The 24,469-nt window shown below is 44.1% G+C and overlaps 1 protein-coding gene across 2 annotated transcripts in view; it reads left to right on the top strand.

Annotated features, from left to right (window-relative positions):
* The window catches only part of LOC126106348 (arylalkylamine N-acetyltransferase 1-like), a 239,358-nt gene that overhangs the window by 66,851 nt on the left and 148,038 nt on the right, over window positions 1-24,469 (top strand). The window contains exon 1 of one of the 2 annotated variants that reach the window (XM_049912599.1): window positions 2,910-3,088. The exons of the other annotated variant lie outside the window; for it this stretch is intronic. The gene's annotated coding sequence lies outside the window, so the exon portion shown is untranslated. Of the gene's footprint in view, window positions 1-2,909; window positions 3,089-24,469 lie in introns of those variants that run through there. 2 annotated transcript variants of the gene reach the window in all.

Raw genomic sequence — 24,469 nt, 5'->3', positions numbered from 1 at the left:
CATTTTCTTTTGTTATTCCACCAATTATTCAAAAAGTTTCTCAAACCTACATTATTTTAAAACATTATTTTAGCTCAAGAACGTAAAGTTTTTCATGCAAAAATATTCGTGTTCGCTGTTCTATTTCGTTTTATGGGGTTTCAAGGTTTAAAGGGGCTTTGTAAGGGTCTCCTTGGGATTATAACGGTCATCTGCGCATAGGACTGTGCGCGACCCGTGAGAAGTAAATGGCAGTTTGTTTTTAGATTTCGTCGTGAACAGACGTGCCTGTTTCAAATTTCAACGTATTATTCCGATCCGAGGCTAAAAAAGTGTCGACTGAAGAAGTTGCTGGCTCGTCTGGAATAGGAGAAGAAATTCCTGAAGAATCCATTCATAGTGATCTATCGAAATTACGATTGAAGGACGCAGTGGTGTATTATGAAAAGCTGATGATGGAAAGTAATTTAATTGCATCGACATCTTCGGAAGAAATCTCTCGCGATGCTATGTTCTTGTTTCTAATTATTATATGTATAAAAATTGAATGTTTCCCAGTCGACTTTGTTGTTCTGATTAAAAACCCAATGTTTCTCCTCATATACTTTACAATCAAAAATGGAAAGCCCACCGTCATGAATTGTGTTGTTCGACAAAAAGAAAATAATTTTTATTCAATAATGTAACTAATTTGTTAAAGCTAATGTAGGTTTGAGAAAATTTCTGAATAATTGTGGAAAATGAAACAGAAGAAAAGAAATTGCCGGAGGAGGAATCAAACCCGAGACATCCGGCGTTAGAGTCTGAGCCGCAACCATTTTTTTTGTCTATTGTTCGTTGAATTTGTTCGTGTCGGACGTCCGATGACACTCGTTCAGGTTGTTCGTTGATTCGTTTACTCAGAGGGTAGCTAAACCCTCTTCTTTTTACCACTTTTTTTTAGTTTATTGTTTTTTATTATTTTTCCCTCGCACTGACCACTTTCTTTTTGCTTAGCAGCCAAACATCTTAACCATTATTTTTTATTTTATTTTTTTCCTTTTTTTCTTTTCTCTTTTCCTTCTTTAATTTTTAGAAAGTCCCTTAATAAAATGGAACTACACAAAAAAAAATAACCTAAATGCCACCGCCACTTTTCATCCTATAACAAAAAAATCTGGTCCACTTCAGGCGTTGGCTCCTGCTAAACCTACTCCAGAGAGCTGCCTATATGCCAGGGGAAATATGGGAATTCAAGGTTAGGGCTATCCTTACAAACAAAACAAAATCTTCCTTTTTCTGATTTTTTTTTTTTTTTTTTTTTTTTTTTTTTGTTGTGTAATTACCAGAGGCCTTCTGCGCCCCGCTGGTAATATGTTGAGTCAAGTCTTCTCGAAATTGATGTGTTCCGTTCAATTGTTCAGAAATGTTCATTGGTTCAAACAGGAAACCTTCTTCTCTCTTGGCTTAACACATTCCAGTTGCGAGGCGGGTCGTTAAAGCACTCCCAAGGAAGTTCGAGAAAAATTGTCTGTATTTTGGGTGACGGACAACGACATAATGACGGTCATTAAGGTATGTCCAAAAATCGAGTACAGAGTCTACAGTTTGTCCAAATAGGTAGTGAATGGCATGTCCGCGAATCCAATTCACAGCACTGGTCTTTGTCTGAGGAAAGTAGTCACGTTTCAGAAATAATAATGAAAGGGGAGTAATCCGATCCGGAATGTCCCGAGTTAGAAAAGCCACAATACGACGAACCAAGTGCCAAACCTCCGCTGCCGGTCCGCAAACAAACCGATGTTCATTATTGTCTGGCACTCCACAGGTGGAACATAGAGGTGATTGGGAGAGGTGGATACGATGAAGGCGAAATTGGTTGATTTGCTTACCGTTGACAGTTAGGTACCAGACAGATTGAACAGTGTCAAGGTAACAGGCGAACACCGCGCGCCATACATGACGCCAGTCAACCTGGGCAAACTTTTGTTCTATCGGGTTAGGTGGACGACCTAATTGGAGGACATTGTATACTGCCTTTGTCTTGAGTAAAAGCTGTCTTGGTAAGGTGAGGCGTAGATAACTGAGTTCAAGAAAGAAGTACCGTATATAATGGAACTGGTCCGGAACATCCGAGATCATCACTGGGGCTGACAGTGAGACCGGCGTATATGCCGTCAGTAGGAGACCAGTCAGGCTCGTTGGGCAACGTGTCCATACCGTCATCTGGGAGCTGACAAATAGGGCGCGAGCTCTATCCGGCTCTTGGCCGGCCGCAGTGGCCGAGCGGTTAACGGCGTTACAGTCTGGAACCGCACGACCGCTACGGTCGCAGGTTCCTTCCTGCCTCGGGCATGGATGTGTGTGATGTCCTTAGGTTAGTTAGGTTTAAGTAGTTCTAAGTTCTAGGGGACTTATGACCACAACTGTTGAGTCCCATAGTGCTCAGAGCCGTTTGAACCATTTTTCTATCCGGCTCGTGAAACACACCGATCCCACCTCGTTCACGGGGAAGAGTAAGGGTTGCACTCCTCTGACCGAACACACTGAGCTACCGTGCCGGCGACCGTTTAGGCCAGAAAGCGGCTTGGCGATGGACCTACATTGTATACTCATACGGCACCTAAAAAACTATGGATCGATTTTTCCCGAGATTTTCCGGGTAGTGCGTCCTAATATTTTAACCACGTGAGGTGTTAGGGGTCCTCTTTCACCACACAAAATTTCGGACAAACCCCCAACCCCACGGTCGTGCAGTCGCCTTGTAAGTGATGGAATTACGAGCCACTTTACTAGCACTTCGGTATCGGCGGATAGTTGGACAAATGGAAAAGCATAGTTTAAGCGTGCTACCACGCCCTCTCGATAACCTCGGCGGTGGTGGGCGGCCAGAATGACGACGAGCGCCAAGATAAGCTGCAGCCGACGTAAGCGGGCGGGCGGTCGGCTATGCAAATCAGACACCGCCTCGATAAGCGGCAACACTAGACGCCGCCTTTGTCCACTCGCGCGCTAGTGCTCGGACAGTGCGATCTACGCTGGTGGTGGAAATCGTTCTGGGCTCGAGAAGTGTCGCCTCCCGTAGTAGCAGGTCGAAGCAGGGCGAGAGCCGTCACCGACAGCACAACAGGTAGGACCATCCTTGCACTAATGTCTTCTACCCGTAAAATGTTAAGTCACAAAGTAAGCTTTAGCATCTCGAAGACGGCGAGCTCAGACCACGCGTCATGGTAATGGTTTTACTCATTCAGTACATATTCTGTACATACTTAGAGAAAGCTTTTGACAATGTTGACTGGGATACTCTCTTTCAAATTCTAAAGGTGGCAGGGGTAAAATACAGGGAGCGAAAGGCAATTTACAAAAATGGTTCAAATAGCTCTCACCACTATGGGACTCGACTTCTGAGGTCGTCAGTCCCCTAGAACTTAGAACTACTTAAACCCAACTAACCTAGGAACATCACACACATCCATGCCCGAGGCAGGATTCGAACATGTGACCATAGCGGTGACCGCACGGCCACTTCGGCATGCGGCTATTTACAATTTGTACAGAAACCATATGACAGTTATACACCATGTCCCTCGACTCTTATAACCGCAAAGATTTTTACCATGAAAGCATTCACGTATTATCTTACAATGGGACAAAAGTATTACAGTTACGGCGATTACTTTTGACATAAAAATGTTTACTTACTTTTTCCTCGCCTCTCTGTTTCGTTAGAGTGCCCCCTTACAAGAGGATCGAATATGGTGCTGTATAGACGCGTCGCATTCTTGTCTTTGAAGACGACCCGACGACGAGTACTCGAAGTGTTGCACATGTCGTTAGCTCTTGTAGCTCACACAGGTCGGAGCTCAGTGTCTCCGCTATGTGTGTACCCTGAAGCGCCACCGATGACCTAAGTACTTTGGTCCCATATGACCTTACCACTGAAACGTCCCCTTAGAAAAATTAATTAAGTACTGTGCTGATAAACATCTTACATTATTTGATTTCTAAACAGCTGAGCAGAACTGAACGTACTCAGACATTTCGCTCTTTACCTATTCTGATCAACACTAAATTGACACACAATATTTTTGGCGCAACGCAGGTTGACTTTCAAAAACCCCTACAAAAGAATTGCCCTGTCTAACAATAACGTATACCTTTCATGAATCACTTACCTCACAAAAATCTTCGTTACTCAAACGACTGCAATACAGCTGAATAAAAGATTCTAACTACAGAAGGCACTAATTACTGATAGGCATAGTTAGTGATGTGTTGGCAAATGTGCCAACACCTTGTAGATAGAGGAGGCCGAAATGCACGCTATCTAACGCAGACGGGCGTGAAGTCTGGAACAGGATACGTAATTAATGCTATAATGAAAAGTACGTAGCTAAGTTAATACTCAACTTTTAATTCCATCATTGTGGTACATCGCTATTGTTAATACAAGTGAGACTCTCTCCAGATATGGTTAATGGCGCCTTGCTAGGTCGTAGTCATGGACTTAGCTGAAGGCTATTCTACCTGTCTTTCGGCAAATGAGAGAAAGGCTTCGTCAGTGTAGTCGCTAGCAAAGTCGTCGTACAACTGGGGCGAGTGCTAGTCCGCCTCTCTAGACCTGCCGTGTGATGGCGCTCGGTCTGCGATTACTGACAGTGGCGACACGCGGGTCCGACATGTACTAATAGACCGCGGCCGATTTAAAGCTACCACCTAGCAAGTGTGGTGTCTGGCGGTGACACCACAGTTAGCAAATGAAAGATTTTGATAGAGAACAAACAATGTATTTACCTTAATAGTGTTCAAAAGTCATTATATATATATATATATATATATATATATATATATATATATATATATATATATATATATAATCAGTTCATGACATCCAGTCTCAACAAATTTACTGTCTCTGGTGGACACACGTCCGGATCATCCGCTCTCAAAACTCCGCCATCTCTCTCCCCACATCCACCACTGCTGGCGGCTCACCGCCAACTGCGCAACACTACGCGGTGTTAACATCCAACTGCCCACTACAATGGCAAATTCCAATAATGCAAACCGGCCACAGACTGCACACAGCACAGTCAGTGATTTTCATATAGACCGCTGCATGGCGTTACCAACATAAAAACCTAAACAGCCTGCTTACACCACAAACTTCCAATTTTTTTTCCGACGATCACATAGCCAGTGTTGTGGTGGGGGGTGGGGGGAGGGGGAGGGGGAGTGAGGTAAAACAAGTACTACATTTTATCCGAAGACCACTTAAAAATGCAACAAGTCTCATTAAGAGACTGCTTACACTACGCTTGTTGCTCCCTCTACTACAATATTATCGTTCTATAGGGATCCTCACCAGCTAGGATTTACGGACGACATCGAATAAGTTCAAAGAAGGGCAGCTCGGTTTGTATTATCGCGAAATAGTGGAAATGACACGCCAGTTGGCATTGCAGTCACTAAAAGAAAGGCGTTTGTCGTTACAGCGAAATCTTTTCACGAAATATCAGTCACCAGCTTTCTCGTCTGGATGTGAAAAAATTTTACTGTCAGTTACCAACATTGAGAAAAACGATCGTCATAATAAAATAAGAGAATCAAAGTTTGTACAGAAAGATTTAAGCGTTCATTTTTCTCACGCGCTTTTACAGAGTGGGACGGTAGAGGTATAAAATGAAGTGTTTCGAAGAACTGTCTGCCAGGCACTTAAGTGTGAATTGCAGAATAGTCTTGTAGATCTGGATGTAGATTTAATCGTTCCACAAGCTGCTACAACCTTTATTGAGCTGCAACCGAGACACCGTATGGTAGAGTTTAGCTTTTAAGTGGGATGAACCAAATGTACATAATTCTGAAATAGGTATCTTATTGTTGTTGACAAAGGAAGTCGGCCTTTAGTTATGACATGACGTCGTCTAGCCCAGAACGCAGCATCTCTGAAATGTCGTGTTCCAGGCTGGCAGACACTTGAGGAACATTCTGAAACAGTATTCTATTCGCGGCGACCTCCAAAGCTCCGCGAGCAGCTAACGCATGAAGTAGAGTGTAACGGCCTCGCTGCAATATGATAAGCTCCTATCCTGACAGCATCGGCGAGGTCTGCTGCATAGAAGTTGTGCCAAGTCAAGGATACGACCACCACGACCTTAGCTGCCAACTCACAAACATTTATTTACACAACTACGCCTCAGCACTATCGCATAATCCTAATATTGTCGGCGCTAACGACGTTCAAGGACCGATAAGAAGCTTCCACCATTATCTTTTTTTCCGAGTAGCATTTGCATGTGCTTCTTTTTTGAGTCATCAGTCTTCAGTTTGGTTTGATGTGGCCCGCTAGGAATTCGTCTCTTGCGTCAACCTTTTCATCTCAGAATAGCACTGCAGACCTACACCCTTAATTATTTTCTGAATGTATTTCAGTCTCTGTCTTCCACTACAGTTTTTACGTTCTATATCTCCATCTAGTACCTCGGAAGTTATTCTCTGATCTCTTAACAGATGTTCTATAATCCTGCCCTTTCTTCTTGTCAGTGTTTTCCATACATTACTTCGTTCGCCCATTCCATCCAAAAACCTCCCAATTTCTCTCCTTATCAGTCTACCAAATTTTCAACATTCTTCTGTAGCATCACATCTCAAATGCTTCTGTTCCAGTTCTCTCACAGTCCATGTTTCACTACCAAACAATCCTGTGCTCCAAACGTACATTGTCAGAAATTTCTTCAGCGAATATTCTTATTGATATATTTTCACGTCCAACTTTAATCCCACTCCGGAACATTTCTGTTATTGTCGTTGTTGTGTTGACAGAAGAGCCAACACTGCGTTACTAGTGGAGGCCGAAAGGCACGCGTTTTAGCTCACGCAGGCTGGCGTGAGGAGGGAGGAACTATACTGACGTGAGGTCTGGAACATGACGAGGAATTAGAATTCAGGAAACGGACGTAATTAGCCAGAATGAGATTTCCACTCTGCAGCGGAGTGTGCGCTGATATGAAACTTGCTGGCAGATTAAAACTGTGTGCCGGACCGAGACTCGAACTCGGGACCTTTGTCTTTCGCGGGCAAGTGCTCTACCAACTGAGCTACCCAAGCACGACTCACGCCCCGTCCTCACAGCTTTACTACTGCCGGTACCTCGTCCTGCAGGGTTCGCAGGAGAGCTTCTGTAAAGTTTGGAAGGTAGGAGACGAGATACTGGCAGAAGTAAAGCTGTGAGGACGGGGCGTGAGTCGTGCTTGGGTAGCTCAGTTGGTAGAGCACTTGCCCGCGAAAGGCAAAGGTCCCGAGTTCGAGTCTCGGTCCGGCACAGAGTTTTAATCTGCCAGGAAGTTTCGGACGTAATTAGTCTGATACTTAACTTTAATCCATTAATGACGAACGTCGCTCTTGACGGTACACGATTCACAATATTATCTGTTCATAATATATTCCTGAATAGGGCGCCTTGCTAGTCGTAGCAAATGACGTAGCTGAAGGCTATGCTAAACTGTCGTCTCTGCAAATGAGAGCGTATGTAAACAGTGAACCATCGCTAGCAAAGTCGGCTGTACAACTGGGGCGAGTGCTAGGGAGTCTCTCTAGACTAGACCTGCCGTGTGGCGGCGCTCGGTCTGCAATCACTGATAGTGGCGACACGCGGGTCCTACGTATACTAACGGACCGCGGCCGATTTAAAGGATACCACCTAGCAAGTGTGGTGTCTGGCGGTGACACCACAGTAAGAATGAGGAAATGAAACTAGTGGAAATCAAGAAACATTCATAGGAATTCTCCACCAGAAAAAAGCATTCGACAGCGTAAAACGGTGCAATATGTTCGAAATTCTCAGAAAAGTTTGAATAAGTTATAGATAACGAATTGTAATATGCAATAGGTACGAGACTGACACCAAGAACGAGGTGCTTGGGTTAATAAGGGTTTAAGACAGGGATGCACTCTTTCGCCCCCACTTTTCAATCTATACACCGAAGAAACGATGTCACCGCCAGACACGAGGTGGCAGCCTTCAAATCGGCCGCGGTCCGTTAGTATACGTCGGACCCGTGTATCGTCACTATCAGTGATTGCAGACCGAGCGCCGCCACACGGCAGGTCCAGTCTAGAGAGACTCCCTAGCACTCGCCCCAGTTGTACAGCCGGCTTTGCTAGCGATAGTTCACTGTCTACATACGCTCTCATTTGTAGAGACGACGGTTTAGCATAGCCTTCAGCTACGTCATTTGCTACGACCTAGCAAGGCGCCATTACCAGTTACTATTGATACTGAGTCATGTACAATCAAGAGCGACGCTCATCATTAATGGATTAAAGTTAAGTATTCCACCAGCTACGTCCGTTTTTCTAAAGTCTAATTTCCTTGCCCTGTTCCAGACCTCACGCCAGCCTTGCGTGAGCTAAAACGCGTGCCTTTCGGCTTCCTCTAGTACCCGGTGTTGGCTCTCCTGCGAACCCACAACACTTACTATCTCGCTAAAGGCCATTTTGTCAATCAATTTCAGTTTTAGCATATTACTCCACAATCAGATGCGGAACAAGCAGAGTCTGTTGCTCTCTCCGTTCATAAAAGACCCCGGAAATGTCGGGGGGGGGGGGGGGGGGGGGGGCAAAAGTTAGTAGAAATTCGAGCGTTCATAAAAATATCGATGGTCGGGGTACCCATTACTGTCACCGGTCGCATTTAAGAAATCGTTCACGTAGCAGAATCGTACAAACATACTGTCGTTTGATCGTCGCACAAACTCCCTTACGGGTGACATAGGCATCCATGGCGTAAAGAAACAACTGGATGAGTTGAAGACAAATAAGTCACAAGGACAGGATGCAATCCCAGTTCGGTATTACAAACAGTACTCTACGGCGTTAGCCCCTTAATTAGCACGTGAAACGTCCCCTTTGAAAAATTTATACATGACTGTGCTTAAACTGACACACAATATTTTTTAGCGCAACGCAATCTGACTTTCAGAAATCCCTACAAAGGAATGGCCCTGACTAACATTAACCTGTACCTTTCACAAATCACTTACCTCACCAAAAATCTTCGTTACTAGAACTACTGCAATACAGCGAGCGCCACTACTGCCAGCTAAATAAAAGATTCAAACTACGGAAGGCACTAACTACTGATAGGCACAGTTAGCAAATGAAAGATTTTTGTAGAGAACAAACAATGTATTTACCGGAAGGCACTAACTACTGATAGGGATAGTTAGCAAATGAAAGATTTTAATAGAGAACAAACAATGTATTTACCTTAATAGTCATAATATATGACATCCAGTATTACAAACTTCAAAACTCCGCCATCTCTCTCCCCACATCCACCACTGCTGGCGGCTCACCTCCAACTGCGCAACGCTACGCGCTGTTCACATCCAGCTGCCGCTGCCCAACACTACAATGGCAGACAACAATGCAAACTAGCCACAGACTGCACACAGCACAGCCAGAGCGCTACGTAACGTTGCCAATAAGTAAACATAAACAGCCCACTTACACACGCATTTATCGTGAACCTTTCGCCCAGAAATAATTCCCAAGTTTCTGGAAAAAAAATGCACAGGTGATCCCTGCGTATAAGTGAGGTAAAAGAACAGATCCGTAAAATTACAGACCAGTATCCTTAACATCGGTTTGCTGTAGAATTCTCCTAACATATTCTGAGTTCGAATATAATAAATTTCGTAGAGAACGGAAAACTTCTGTTCACGAATCGGCTCGGTTTTATAAATCATCGCTCGTACGAAACTCAGCATTCCCTTTTCTCACATCACATACTCCGAACTCTGAAGGACAACAGGCAATGTTCATTGATCTACGGAAAGCAGTTGACACGGTGCCCCAACACGGACTGTTAACGGAGGTACGGGCATACGGAATACATTTCCAGATATGAGACCGGCTCGAAGACTTATGCAACACAACACAGTACGTTGTCCTCGACGGCGAGGAGTGCCCCAGGGCAGTTATTTCCTACATACACTGAAGCGCCAAAGAAACTCGTATTGTCATACGTATTCAAATACAGAGATATGTCAAAAGGCAGAATACGGCGCTGCGGTCGGCAATGCTTGTAAAGGCAACAAGTTATCAAGGTAACAGGTTATCAAGATTTAAGTGAGTTTGAACGTCGGCGCATGAGCGATGTGACACAGCATCGCCGAGGTAGCGATGAAGTGTGGATTTTCCAGTACGACCATTTCAAGAGCATACCGTGAGTTTCAGGAATCCGGTAAAACATGAAATCTCCGACATCGCTGCGGGCGGAAAAATGTCCTGCAAGAACGGGACAAACGACGACTGAAGAGAATCGTTCAACGTGACAGAAGTACACTCTTCCGCAAATTGCTGTTGATTTCAATGCTGGGCCTGCAACAAGTGACAGCGTACGAGCCATTCAACGAAACATCATCGATATGGGCATTCGGAGCTGAAGGCCCACTCGTGTATCCTTGATGACTGCACGACACAAAGCTTTACGCCTCGCCTAGACTCGTCTCCACCGACAATGGACTGTTGACGGCTGGAAACATATTGGCAAATCAAATGGCTCTGAACACTATGGGACTTAAGAACTGAGGTCATCAGTCTCTTAGAACTTAGAACTAATTAAACCTAACTAACCTAAGGACATCACACACATCCATGCCCGAGGCAGGATTCGAACCTGCGACCGTAGCGGTCGCGCGGTTCCAGACTGAAGCGCCTAGAACCGGTCGGCCACATCAGCCGGCCGAAAAATCTTGTCTGGTCGGTCGAGTCCCGTTTCAAATTGTATCGAGCGGACGGACCTGTACGGGTATGGAGACAACCTCATGAATCTATGGACGCTGCGTGTCAGCAGGGGACTGCTCAAGCTAGTGGAGGTCCCGTAATGGTGTTGGACGTGTGCAGTTGGAGTGATATGGGGTCCCTAACACGTCTAGATACGACTCTGACAGGTGATACGTACTTGAGCATCCTGTCTGATCACCTGCATCCAGTCATGTCCATTGTTCAATCCGACTGACAGGCAATTCCAACTGGACAATGCGACACCCTAAACCTCCAAAATTCCTACAGAGTGGCACCAGGAACCCTCTTCTAAGTTCGTCTGGCCACCAAACTCTCCGTACATGAACATTATTGAGAATATCTGGGATGCCTCGAAACGTGCTATTCAGAAGAGAGCCCTAACCCTTCGTACTCCTACGGATTTATGGACAGCCCTGCACGATTCATGATGTGAGTTCCCTCCAGCACTACTTCTCATCAGTTGGACCATACCACTTCGTGAAGCGGCACTTCTGCCTGGTCGCTGGATCCCTACACGATATTAGACAGGTGTACCAGTTTCTTTGGCTCTTCATTGTATATAAATGATCTGGAGGGCCTGGTGAACAGCAATCTGCGGTTTTTTGCTGATATCCTTGGTGTATGCGAAGGTGTCGTCGCTGAGTGACTGTAGGAAAATACAAGACAACATAAAGGACATTTAAAAATGTGATGAACGGAAGCTAGCTCTAAATGTATAATAACGTGCTCGTAAGTTAATTCAGATGAATATGGAAAACAAATCACCAGTGTTCGAATGCAGAATTATTAGTGTGCTGCCTGGCACAGTCACGTGGATTTGTGGATTTAATATCTAAGTGTAACATTCCAATGCGATATGAAAAGGGACGTGCATGTAAAGGATTGTAATAGGGAAGGAGAATGGTCGACTCCGGTTTATTGGGTGAATGTTAGGAAAGAGTGGTTCACCTGTATAGGAGACCGCATGCAGGACGCTGGTGCGTCCCATTCTTGAGTACTACTAGAGTGCTTGGGATCCGCACCAGGTCGGATTGAAGGAATACATCGGAGCAATTACGAAACAGCATGCTAGATTTGTTGCCAGTAGGTCCGAACAAAGGGTTACGGAGATGCTTTCTGAACTCAAGTGGGACACCCTGCAGGGAAGGCGACGTTCTTTTCGAGGAACGCTAATGAGAAAATTTAGAGAACCGGCATTAGCGGCTGACTACAGATCGATTTTACTGGCGGTAATGAATATTTTTCATGTTGTTGTTGTTGTTTTCAGTACTAAGACTGGTTTGATGCAGCTCTCCATGCTACTCTATCCTGTGCAAGCTTCTTCATCTCCCAGTACTTACTGCATCCTACATCCTTCTGAATCTGCTTAGTGTATTCATCTCTTGGTCTCCCTCTACGATGTTTACCCTCCACGCTACCCTCCAATGCTAAATTTGTGATCCCTTGATGTCTCAGGACATGTCCTACCAACCGGTCCCTTCTTCTTGTCAAGTTGTGGCACAAACTCCTCTTCTCCCCAATTCTATTCAATACCTCCTCATTAGTTATGTGATCTACCCATCTAATCTTCAGCATTCTTCTGTAGCACCACATTTCGAAAGCTTCTGTTCTCTTCTTGTCCAAACTATTTATCGCCCGTGTTTCACTTCCATATATGGCTACATTCCATACACTGTCAAGTCCGTTCAACTGCTCTTCCAAGTCCTTTGCTGTCTCTGACGGAATTACAATGTCATCGGCAAACCTCAAAGTGAACAGAGACGTCAGTCAACGAACGGACAGATCATAACTTTGCGAAAATAAACTTTTCACTCGAGGGAAGACTTCAACCAAGGACCTCTCGCTGTTATGAGCGCTGCGACTGCTGATCAATACAAACAAAACAGTTTCTGCGTCAGTCTCTTGTTTATTTGCAACTACGCGTAGTGGAAAAATAAACGAGTGACTGTAGCAGTAACTGTTTTACTTGTATAAATCTTCTCTCTCTCCGCATGTATAAACTGAAGTCCCCTGCTGGCTTCTTCTTGTATGTCCAGCCGGAGAAATTGCTGTAGATATTTTGATACGGTCTTGGAATTCTTAAGATCGATATTTTGCCAGTATCGATTTAGATAACAGGCAAAATAATCGTTGAGATTCGCGATTCTGAGAGTAGATGAACTTCCTGTATATATACACATATTTAAATATGTACGGAATCTTTACTGCGTAAGACCTACGCGCAACTGACAGTTCATTTTTTTATTTTCTGATTTCGCCTCTTTTGACATTTTCAAGCTACCTCCGTCATAGGTAAATTGTTATCAAATTTCTTATCTTCCGCACATTAGCGTTGAGGAAGGGCCATCTAAGTGTGTCTCTAATAAAGGTTACTCATGAAGCTAGTGATAAAGGACAAAAAGATGCTAATTCTATATGTAAAATGATAAATTGCAACCTTAAGCGGGACTTCACCGTTGTGCCAGAGTATGTTGTTGTTGTGGTCTTCAGTCCTGAGACTGGTTTGATGCAGCTCTCCATGCTACTCTATCCTGTGCAAGCTTCTTCATCTCCCAGTACCTACTGCAGCCTACATCCTTCTGAATCTGCTTAGTGTATTCATCTCTTGGTCTCCCTCTACGATTTTTACCCTACATGCTGTCCTCCAGTACTAAATTGGTGATCCATGATGCCTCAGAACATGTCCTACCAACCGATCCCTTCTCCTAGTCAAGATGTGCCACAAACTACTATCCAATTCTATTCAATACCTCCTCATTAGTTACGTGATCTACCCACCTAATCTTCAGCATTCTTCTGTAGCACCACATTTCGAAACCTTCTATTCTCTTCTTGTCTAAACTATTTATCGTCGATGTTTCACTTCCATACATGGCTACACTCCATACAAATACTTTCAGAAACGACTTCCTGACACTTGAATCAATACTAGATGTTAACAAATTTCTTCAGAAACGCTTTCCTTGCCATTGCCAGTCTACATTTTATATCCTCTCTACTTCGACCATCATCAGTTATTTTGTTCCCCAAATAGCAAAACACCTTTACTACTTTAAGTGTCTCATTTCCTAATCTAATTCGCTCAGCATCACCCGACTCAATTCGACTACATTCCATTATCCTCGTTTTGCTTTTAATGATGTTCATCTTATACCCTCTTTTCAAGACCCTGTCCATTCCGTTCAGCTGCTCTTCCAAGCCCTTTGCTGTCTCTGACAGAATTACAATGTCATCGGCGAACCTCAAAGTTTTTATTTATTCTCCATGGATTTTAATACCTACTCCGAAATTTTCTTTTGTTTCCTTTACTGCTTGCTCAATATACAGATTGAATAGCTTCGGGGAGAGGCTACAACCCTGTCTCACTCCCTTCCCAGCGGAAACCACATTAAAATCCGTTAGTACACATTTCCAGTGAAAATGCTCCAGTCCAGTGAAAGTAGAAGGTCAAAACAGCTCGATTGATACACCTCCGTCTCACCGCCGCTAACACCCAGAACTTCCGTTGTCGAATCTCTTTCTCTTTTCGCACAGTATTGTAGGAGAGCTGTCCCGTAGTAGAGACGCGGGATCGGTGCCAAGGATACTTTATCGACGTGCCCTCGCAGTACACAGACTCACTGTGCGTGAAGCCAGAGGACGCACACAAACACTGTGCGTGCGCAGCGCAGACACGCAAATTCCTCGCGTCCCCGCGGCATCGCAATAAAGCTGCCACGACGCGGCGCGCTTCGCTTCCTCCACGCTTCTTGCGTCGGGTTCAGCTTCAGCGCGTCTCGGGAGGCCGTGTCTCGTACAGGGGGAAAAATACGAGCTCACAATAAGCTCGGTGGGGAAAAAAAGAGAATCGAAGGATCTGAGCTGGGCGCCTTGGACTTCCCGACTGTGGAGTTTGCGACCCGTGATGTCAACGTTATGTTTCCGACCACATATACCGGGTGATCAAAAAGTCAGTATAAATTTGAAAACTTAATAAACCACGGAATAATGTACATATAGAGGTAAAAATTGACACACATGCTTGGAATGACATGGGGTTTTATTAGAACCACCCCATACTGCTAGACACGTGAAAGATCTCTTGCGCGCGTCGTTTGGTGATGAACGTGTGCTCAGCCGCCGCTTTCGTCATGCTTGGCCTCCCAGGTCCCCAGACCTCAGTCCGTGCGATTATTGGCTTTGGGATTACCTGAAGTCGCAAGTGTATGGTGATCGACCGAAACCTCTAGGGATGCTGAAAGACAACATCGGACGCCAATGCCTCACCATAACTGCGGACATGCTTTACAGTGCTGCTCGCAACATTATTCCTCGACTACAGCTATTGTTGAGGAATGATGGTGGACATATTGAGCATTTCCTGTAATGAACATCATCTTTGTTACTTTGTTATGCTATGCTGTCGGACATTTTTTGAACTTTTTTATTTTTTTTCTAATGGAACCCAATGTGATTCCAAGCATGTGTGTCAATTTGTACCTCTCTATCTAAATTATTCCGTGATTTATTCAGTTTTCAAATTTATACTGACTTTCTGATCACCCTGTACACTTAAGATCCAAACTGATACACCTGCCTAATATCGTATAGGGCCTCCGCGAGCACGCAGAAGTGCTGCAACACTCCAACACATCGTGGCATGGACTCGACTAGTGCCTGAAGGAGTGCTGGGGGGAATTGACAGTATGAATTCTGCAGGGCTGTCCATAAATCCGTAAGAGTACGAGGGGGTGGAGATCTCTTCTCAACAGCACGTCGCAAGGCATCCCAGATATGCTCAATAATGATCATATCTGGGGAGTTTAGTGGCCAGCGGAAGCGTATACACATATAACGGTGTTCCTGGAGCCTCTCTGTAGCAATTTTGGACGTGTGGGGTGTCGCGTTGTCCTGCTGGAATTGTCCAAGTCCGTCGGAAGGCACAATGGACATGAATGGACGCATGTGATCAGACAGGATGCTTACGTGCGTGTCACCTGTCATAGTCGCACCTAGACATATCAGGGGCCCCATATCAATCCAGCTTCACCTGTCCCACACCATTATAGAGGCTTCGCCAGCCACTGGCATGCGGGATCCATGGATTCAAGAGATTATCTCCGTACCCGTACACTTCCGTCAGCTCGATACAATTTGAAACGATATTCGCCCGTCCAGGCAACATGTTTCCAGTCATCAACAGTTCAACAGTGTTGACGGGCCCAGGCGAGGTGTAAATCTTTGTGTCGTGCAGTCATCATGGGTACACGAGTGGGGCTTCGGCTCCGAAAGTTCATATCGATGATGTCTCGTTTAAAGGGTCGCACACTAACACTTGTAGATGGCCCAGAACTGAAATCTGGAACAATTTGTGGAACTGTCGCACTTGTGTCAGGTTTAACGATTCTCTTCAGTCGTCGTTGGTCCCGTTCTTGCAGAATCTTTCTACGGCCGGAGCGATATCGGAATTTGATTTTTTTTCCGGATTCCTGATGTTCACGGCACACTCGTGAAATGGTCGTACTGGAAAAACCCCACTACATCGCTACCTCGGAGATGTTGAGTCTCATCGCTCGTTCACCGACCACAACACTACGTTCAATCTCACTTAAATCTTGATAACCTGCCATTGTAACAGCGGTAATCGGTCTAATAACTGCGCCAGACACTTGTCTTATATAGGCGTTGCCGATCGCAGCACCATCTTCTACCTGTTTACATATCCCTGAATTTGAATGCGCATGCCTACACCAGTTTCTTTGGTGCTTCACTGTGCTTAAGGAAAAGATATTTCGTCCCTTTTATAACAAAAGTGCTCCATCGCAGGCTGAAGACTGACTATACAAGTGGCAGAAAGCCATATTTAATTTTTTCCCTATTTTATTCATTTTAGTCCGATCAGAAAACGGAAGATACAGTGCTGCCAGCCAAACGAACAGAAAAGACCTGTGTAAGAGAAAGTGCTGGAAAGTAACGACTCTGAATTTTTTACTGCGAAAACTCGTTTTTTTTCAGTAAATCAAACGTTACTGACTTACTACATCTTTATTTTCATGTCCACACACGGCCCTCTGCCGCTAGAGGGCTCGGAGTTGTAGCGTGTAACATAGCGGTTGTGTGACGTCACCACGCCGGTGAGTGAGAAAGAATGCGCTGCAGGGGAGTTTCGAATTCGAAGCGTTCGCCCACACATGGTGCACCCTCTCCTTCACCACACACGAGCGGTGTGACGTCTGCAGCAATCCGAGGCGTTGGGTTCACCGTCATCCTCCATACAGACCCCGACTTGGACCCATTGCTTTTCATTTGTCTCCAAGACATAAACAACTCCTTAGATGATAATGAGGTTCCTTACTCCGTGGAGCGTAGAGGACGATTCGGGAGACCCGAACCGACGTACTGGGTATAACGGTTCTTTGCGGGCAGGCGTGTCAATTAGCATCATATTAATTAAAATCTGAGATAAATAGACTTTATTTTGGAAGAATTAAAAAGGGGAAAGTCATACGAAACTTTAAAAACTGCACAGTATTACTAAGAAGCAATGTAATGAAAAGCAATAAAAAGCAAAGTAGCAAAGACCAAGCGGGACAGAAAGATATAGGGGCGCGCTTGTTTTTTAATACATACAAAAGAAAATGTAACACATTATTGAGCTGTCTATCTTCAGTTATCGCGATCGGGCTAGTCGATGAAAAAGTGGTACGCGACTGCGAAATTCGTTAAGGAGATTATTTTAGGACTCTTCAAGTACGTTTATTGTCGGGTGAGGTGAAAATGATTCCGAGAACAACTTTGTGTTAGCAGGGAAAAATACTCTTGAGAAACTATTATGGTTGTGGAACCCCCGAAAGTTGTACGCAACGGAAAGCTATAGTCCACGTAATTCTGAATTTTATAACAATTGTGAAACGCATGTGCGCGGAACATTAAGAGAATCTTATCCTTGGACGGTTGCGGGGGTAACATACAAACAACGCGCCAGCATAAAAATAGTTCGCATATTAAATACCAGGTATTAATTAACGGGGGACCTAAAATACTAAAAACAGTGCATACACAGTTAAATTGAACCCTGCGTGTGAAAGACAATCACATCGAACGTTTCGAGAGCGAAGAATAGACATTTAAGTGCCGAATTGATAGCCTGGGTCGTGTCGATATTTGGACATTATATTACACGCGTTATTCAGAACACGATATCGACCATTCTAATAATGAAAAGAAGGATAGGATCATCACCTCCAATCCCGATTCATATTTCATATTTAGTTAGTGTAAAGAAAAATGTTAATAAACAAACTACATTTCAATTTTATCCACGATTTTGGCTTCGTTACGTAGTCTTGACTACATCATAAACAATGTTTGTGGAAGTTGTATACAACGTATCGTCATAATATTGAGCCAACCAATATTGTGGGACACGAAAAGTGTAAATGCATGAAATTGTCCTTACAGAGGATGTATAATGTGTGAGTGCGGCGAACTATATTGAGAAACTGAACATCCATTACGTACTTGCATGTTTATCTGCGAAAATGGTCCTTGTCGGTACATCAGCATAGAGTTCGAATAGAATCGCTGGAACATTGCAAACCATTCTGATTATTCGAACATCTAAATACGCATAATGCTGGTATCACCAGGATGTGTTCTTTCTCCTCACCCCCGTGGCAGTAACTGAATTAAGAGTCAGCCGGGAATAACATTTAAATCAATTGACGACCATTGAGCTAGTGTCACGATTTTTCAATTCTGTTCTCAACATTGGATACCTCCAGTTCCGTCCCCTGTTGCTATTAGCAGCCGATATTTTGGTTGCGTGGTAGACAATAAGTGTGGCGTAGAATGCTGTAAACATGATTGGCCTATTTTGACCTCTAGGGGTTTCTTGTCAGTTTGCGGCGTTCATTAGGCAGAACAAAATATAACCCACTTTGGACTCTGGGTCCTCGTCTTACTACCGATAGGCGCTCTCTGTTGACGCAGGCGCGGTGAGGGACAGCTGCGAACGGAAGCCGCTTTCATAATGTAGCGAGACGCAGACCGCAGTCGTCTGTAGGTTTCCAGTTACGCGTCGCGTCGCAAGGGATTCAGGCCACTGGGTCGGAGCAACGCAACGAGCACGCACTCACACGCATCGGATTTCTAATGCCCGGCACCGGGAACACAGCACGCCGGCGTTCGAAATATGGACGAATATAAAGCCCTCAGCAGCGAACTGAGATGAGAAAGTTGGTGTAATAAAATGGAACACCTACAGCCGTCCTTATGATGTTTATTAAATGGCTACCAGTTTCGGTGCTTCTGTCCACCATCTTCCAGCCTTAACCGACACTGGCCGGCCGCGGTGGTCTAGCGGTTCTGGGCGCTCAGTCCAGAACCGCGCGACTGCTACGGTCGCAGGTTCGAATCCTGCCTCGGGCATGGATGTGTGTGATGTCCTTAGGACAGTTAGATTTAAGTAGTTCTAAGTTCTAGGGGACTGATGACCACAGATGTTAAGTCCCATAGTGCTCAGAGCCATTTGAACCATTTTTTTTAACCTTAACCGACACTGAAAGGGTTAACTGCAATCGTATATATGATTCATCAGTGGCCGACATCTATAAAATGGTTTTCGCAGACTACCTGTAACAACGATGTTGTGTCTTCAACTATCACCTACCAACTCTGGTTGTACGTTTTCCTGGAATACCTGGAAAACGACGACCTCTAGCGGAAACCTAACCCCGTATAGATTTTAACTACATTAAATATCCTGCACAACGGTCCGAGAAGCAGGCGATAGAATGCGGAAGTCTCGCACGTGACCTTAGAGAACAAATAGAACGTTGCGGATTGCATAGAACGATAGCGAAAGGGGCAGATGAATTACGCCGGTATTACACTATCAAATTTCTTTGTCAAAGATTTGATCAAAGATGTGATCAAATATTCCGTCAAATATATTTGACAAAGATCTTTGACGTAGCGCTAGAAGGGGTATTACACTGTCATATTTTTCGTCAAAGTTCAAGATGGCTGACAGCAACAACTTGTTATTAACCGCAGCAGTTGCATGTACCACAATTGCACTGTGTGCACATGCGGAAGGAAACATACGTGGGTGAAGGTGTGGGTTTCACGACGACACGATAGAAGCACTCAACAAAACTTGTTACGTGAGTTTGTAGTGGAGGACGTCAAGTCGTGCATCAATTACTTAAGAATGGATGAGCATACATTTCTGTATGTGGTCAATGAAGTGTACCATCATATCACAAAGCACAATATTCACTTAAGAACTGCTACATCTGCAGAAGACAGGGTCACTGAATACTCCGAGTCCTTGCTGCAGGAGAGGCTTAGGTTAGGTCATGTCAGGTCAGGTCTCCAATCTTCTTAATCTATTTTTGTATTCAGTGTGCCTCACGTTGTAAAGCGCCTCATCAGCTTCATACATATCTATTAATTTCGTAGTTGTCGGCACACACCAATTGTATTTACCGGTAATGTTTATAAAAACACTACAGACGATACCATGCTGCAGCGATGCTAGCGCTCCGTGTAATAACATGTCACATTGCAGTGAACAGAAGACAAGCGACTTCTTTGATCAAATCTACAGTGAGGCCCTAGATTTCATCAAATATTGGACGACATTTGACAAAGTTCCTATTACACCATCAAATATCATTGACAAAGATGTTGGACAAAGATATTTGACAAAGAAATATGATAGTGTAATACCGGCCTTACTCTGTACATTAACGACGTGGTGCATTACGTCGGAGGTTCCATGAGGCTTTTAGCAGAAGATGCTGTCGTATACAAAGAAGTCGCAACGCAAGAAAATTGTAGCGAAATACAGGAAGACCTGCGGAAGATTGACGTTTCGCAAACAGATACGCAGTTGACGCTCAACATAAACAAATGCAACTTACAGCAAATAAAAGGCAGGAAAACCCATTACTGAATGATTACGAGATTGCAGAACGGTCACTGCAAGCATTCACATCCATAAAATATATAGGAGTATACTAGGGAGCGATTTAAAGTAGAAAGTAGAACGACCACATAAAAGTTATCGCAGTTAAGGCAGATGCCACACAGAGCCATTGGATGAACCTTCAAGAAGTGTAGTCCTCCTACAAACGGGGGAGCTTACAATACCGTCGTTCGACCAATTCTTGAATATCGCTCATCAGTGCCATGTAGGACTGATAGCGGAAACAGAAAAGATCCAAAGAAGAGCGGCACGTTTCGTTACAGGTTTGTCAAGCACGAAAGTGTCGAGGAGTTGATGAGACAACTCCAGTGGCAGATGCTGCAACAGAGGTGTTATGGATCACTGTGTCATATACTGTTAACGATCCGAGAGTCAACCAATGCTTTGCTTCCTCCTACGTGTATCTCGTGAAAAGCCCATGAAGCTAAGTTTACTGAAATTTCAGCCCACACGGAGGTTTACCAACAACCGTTCTTCTTGCGAACCATCCGTGTGTGGTTGTCCACCAGTTCCCCATTTCCTACCTTCCGAAATTCAAAGATGTTCTCCCGTGAAACTTGCCAAACTAGCACTTCTGGAAGAAAGGATATTTGCAGACAATGGCTTAGCCACAGCCTGGGGGTGTTTCCCGAATGAAATATTCACTCTGCAGCGGAGTTCCGCAAGTTTCGTGGGACAACTGTGAAGTTTTGGAGGTAGGAGACGAGGTACTGGCGGAGGTAAAGCTGTGAGGAGGGGCCGTGATTCGTGCTTGGGTAGCTCAGGTGGGCCGGCCGGTGTGGCCGAGCGGTTCTAGACGCTTCAGTCTGGAACCGCACGACCGCTACGGTCGCAGGTTCGAATCCTGCCTCGGGCATGGATGTGTCTGATATCCTTAGGTTAGTTAGGTTTAAGTAGTTCTAAGTTCTACGGGACTGATAACCTCAGGTGTTAAGTTAAATAGTGCTCAGAGCCACGTGATTTGATTTAGCTCACGTGGTAGAGCACTCGCTCGCGAAAGGCGCAGGTCCCAAGTTCGAGTCTCGGTCCGAGACACATTTTTAGTCTGCAAGGAAGTTTCGTAACTCCACTGTAGACTGAAAATTTCATTCCGCTTTAGTGTTTTTTACTGCTTTTCGAATCATGTTACTTATATCGGGGCAACGGATAAATCGTTGATAAAACAACAGAACTACCATTAATTAAATGTATTTGTCTACCTTGTTACAAAATCTGAACCGATTCGCACAAGTTTGAAAGTTAGAAGAGGCGCGCATAATAAAACTAACAAAATCACGTTCTTTGCACGTAAAATCCGAATGAAGCTAGATTTTTGAAAGTGAGTTTTCAATTTTGTAGTAAGACTACTTTTTCTTATTTATTTGATTCACTTTAAAGCGTTTCTGCGCAATCAGTGCACCTAATAACGAATTTTACGTGCTGCATTTAGCTCCACTGTAGAGTATTCTATTTCGACGACGGATAAACAATACAGTACAAAAAGAATTATTTGACTTTAACCATTTATCTACATCCGTGCAAAGTTTGAATCGATTCGTACAAGTTTAAAATACAAAAGTGGCGCGTTTCAGAAACTTCGTAGGACAAAAAGTTCGATACGAAGCAATATTTTTCCAAACGGTTAAAACTTGTCTTAGATCAAGGTCCGAGACACCCGTGAAATAAATCTGAAACGTCAGTCTCACTCCATTCTGGTGTCATTTATGGGTGACATCCGAACAGGGGTGACGGTTTTTGCACGTAAATCCGAACGGTTCACACACAAATTATGCCACTACCTGCTCATTAATTTCAGCCTAATTTAATTCTTTTGCAAAAGGAAGTAATTGGTTCACACAACTTGCCTGATCATCGTTCAGTCCCTGCTTAATATACTTTAACATAGCTACAGTAAGACTGATGTTCGAATGGCTATACAAATGGTCGCTGGTCCGGGCTGAACCAAAAACTTTCTACGCGTCGTTCGTAGCCTAAACAGCAACCGAATACCAAAACCCCCCAAACAGCGGTTCTGAACGCGACCTTTCCACACATATTTAGTACACAACATTATTTAATATTATTGTTATGGCACATACACATCAGTGCGTTTTTCTAAGAATGCCGTCAATATAGTAAAAGGTGTTGGTCTTCATTAAACCCTTTCGTCCCTGTTAACCGGAACTTTTTTTATTAGTATGGCTGCTCGCAATTATTGAAAATGTTTATTCCTGAGTAATGGACGTTGTGATGAAAGTAAGTGACTTTAAGGCTTTACGGAGGTTATTCTTATTTCCAGTATTCATTCTTTGAAACGCACTGTCCGTTTGAAAAAATATAGATGTGTTACTTACGACTAATTTAATTAATATATAATGTGGTGCAGCAGTTACTGTAGTACTGCTAGTTCATTGAACAGATCTCTGCAAAGCGTTCGTGAGTACACAACACACATTATTCGTATTACACGTTTTTCGGCTGAGAAAGGTTTACATTGGCTTCATGAATTACCAGAGGAAATGATCATTTTTGAGATTAGAGAGCAAAAGTAAGAGAAGCATGCTAGCTATTTTTCGTTATTTTCTATCTTATTTTTATATCGGCCACGTCCGACAGCATGAGCATTGCAAATAAGTTTGTTTGGGCTCTTCAGCTGTTCTGTGATGTGCTCCTCACCGTTGACTTTAATATCAAGCTGCAGGGTCAAGAATTTAATATTGGGAGTCTCTTCTATCCATCGTCATATTTTAGGCATAAAATGGAGGAAAAAGGTCTGAAATGCAATTAGTGCGCTGTTACGTATTTTCAAAGTTTAGTGGCTAGGAACCATTTATGAAAGTCTATCGAAATTTCAGTAACCGAACTTTCTAAATTGCTACGTATTGTAGTGTTTGTATAATACGCAAACAAAACAACCTTGGTGTCTGGTAAAGTTAGAATTGATTGTCGGTTGGTTGGTTGGAGGGACGGGATTAAACAGAGCTAGTTTAGCTACAATATCGCAGGTCAGCAACTGGAGGCAGTTAATTCCATAAATTATCTGGGAGCAGGCATTAGGAGTGATTTAAAGTGGAATGACCGTATAAATTTAATCGTCGGTAAAGTAGATGCCAGATTCATTGGAAGAATGCAGTCCGTAAATAAAGGAAGTAGGTTGCAGTACACTTCTTCGCCCATTGCTCGAATACTGCTCACCAATGTGGGATCCGTACTAGATAGGGTTGATAGAAGAGATAGAGAAGATCCAATGGAGAGCAGCATCATTTAGTAATCGCGAAAGCATTACGGAGATGGTAGATAAACTCCAGTGGAAGACTCTGCAAGAGAGACGCTCAGTAGCTCGGTAACGGCTTTTGTTAAGGTTTCGAGAACATACCTTCACCGAGGTGTCAAGCAGTATATTGCTCCTATGTATATCTGGCGAAGAGACCATGAGGATGCAATCAGAGAAATTAGAGCCCACACAGAGGCATACCGACAATCGTTCTTCCTACGAACAATACGAGACTGGAATAGAAGGGAGAACCATAAAAAAATGGTTCAAATGGCTCTGAGCACTATGGGACTTAACATCTATGGTCATCAGTCCCCTTAGAACTTAGAAGTACTTAAAGCTAACTAACCTAAGGACATCACACAACACCCAGTCATCACGGGGCAGAGAAAATCCATGACCCCGCCGGGAATCGAACCCGGGAACCCGGGCGCGGGAAGCGAGAGCGCTACCGCACGACCGCGAGCCGCGGACGA

The sequence above is a fragment of the Schistocerca cancellata genome, chromosome 10 (assembly GCF_023864275.1).
Source record: "Schistocerca cancellata isolate TAMUIC-IGC-003103 chromosome 10, iqSchCanc2.1, whole genome shotgun sequence".
Classification (NCBI taxonomy): domain Eukaryota; kingdom Metazoa; phylum Arthropoda; class Insecta; order Orthoptera; family Acrididae; genus Schistocerca; species Schistocerca cancellata.
Note: the sequence above shows the minus strand (reverse complement) of the source record. Positions and strands in the feature narration are given on the sequence as shown.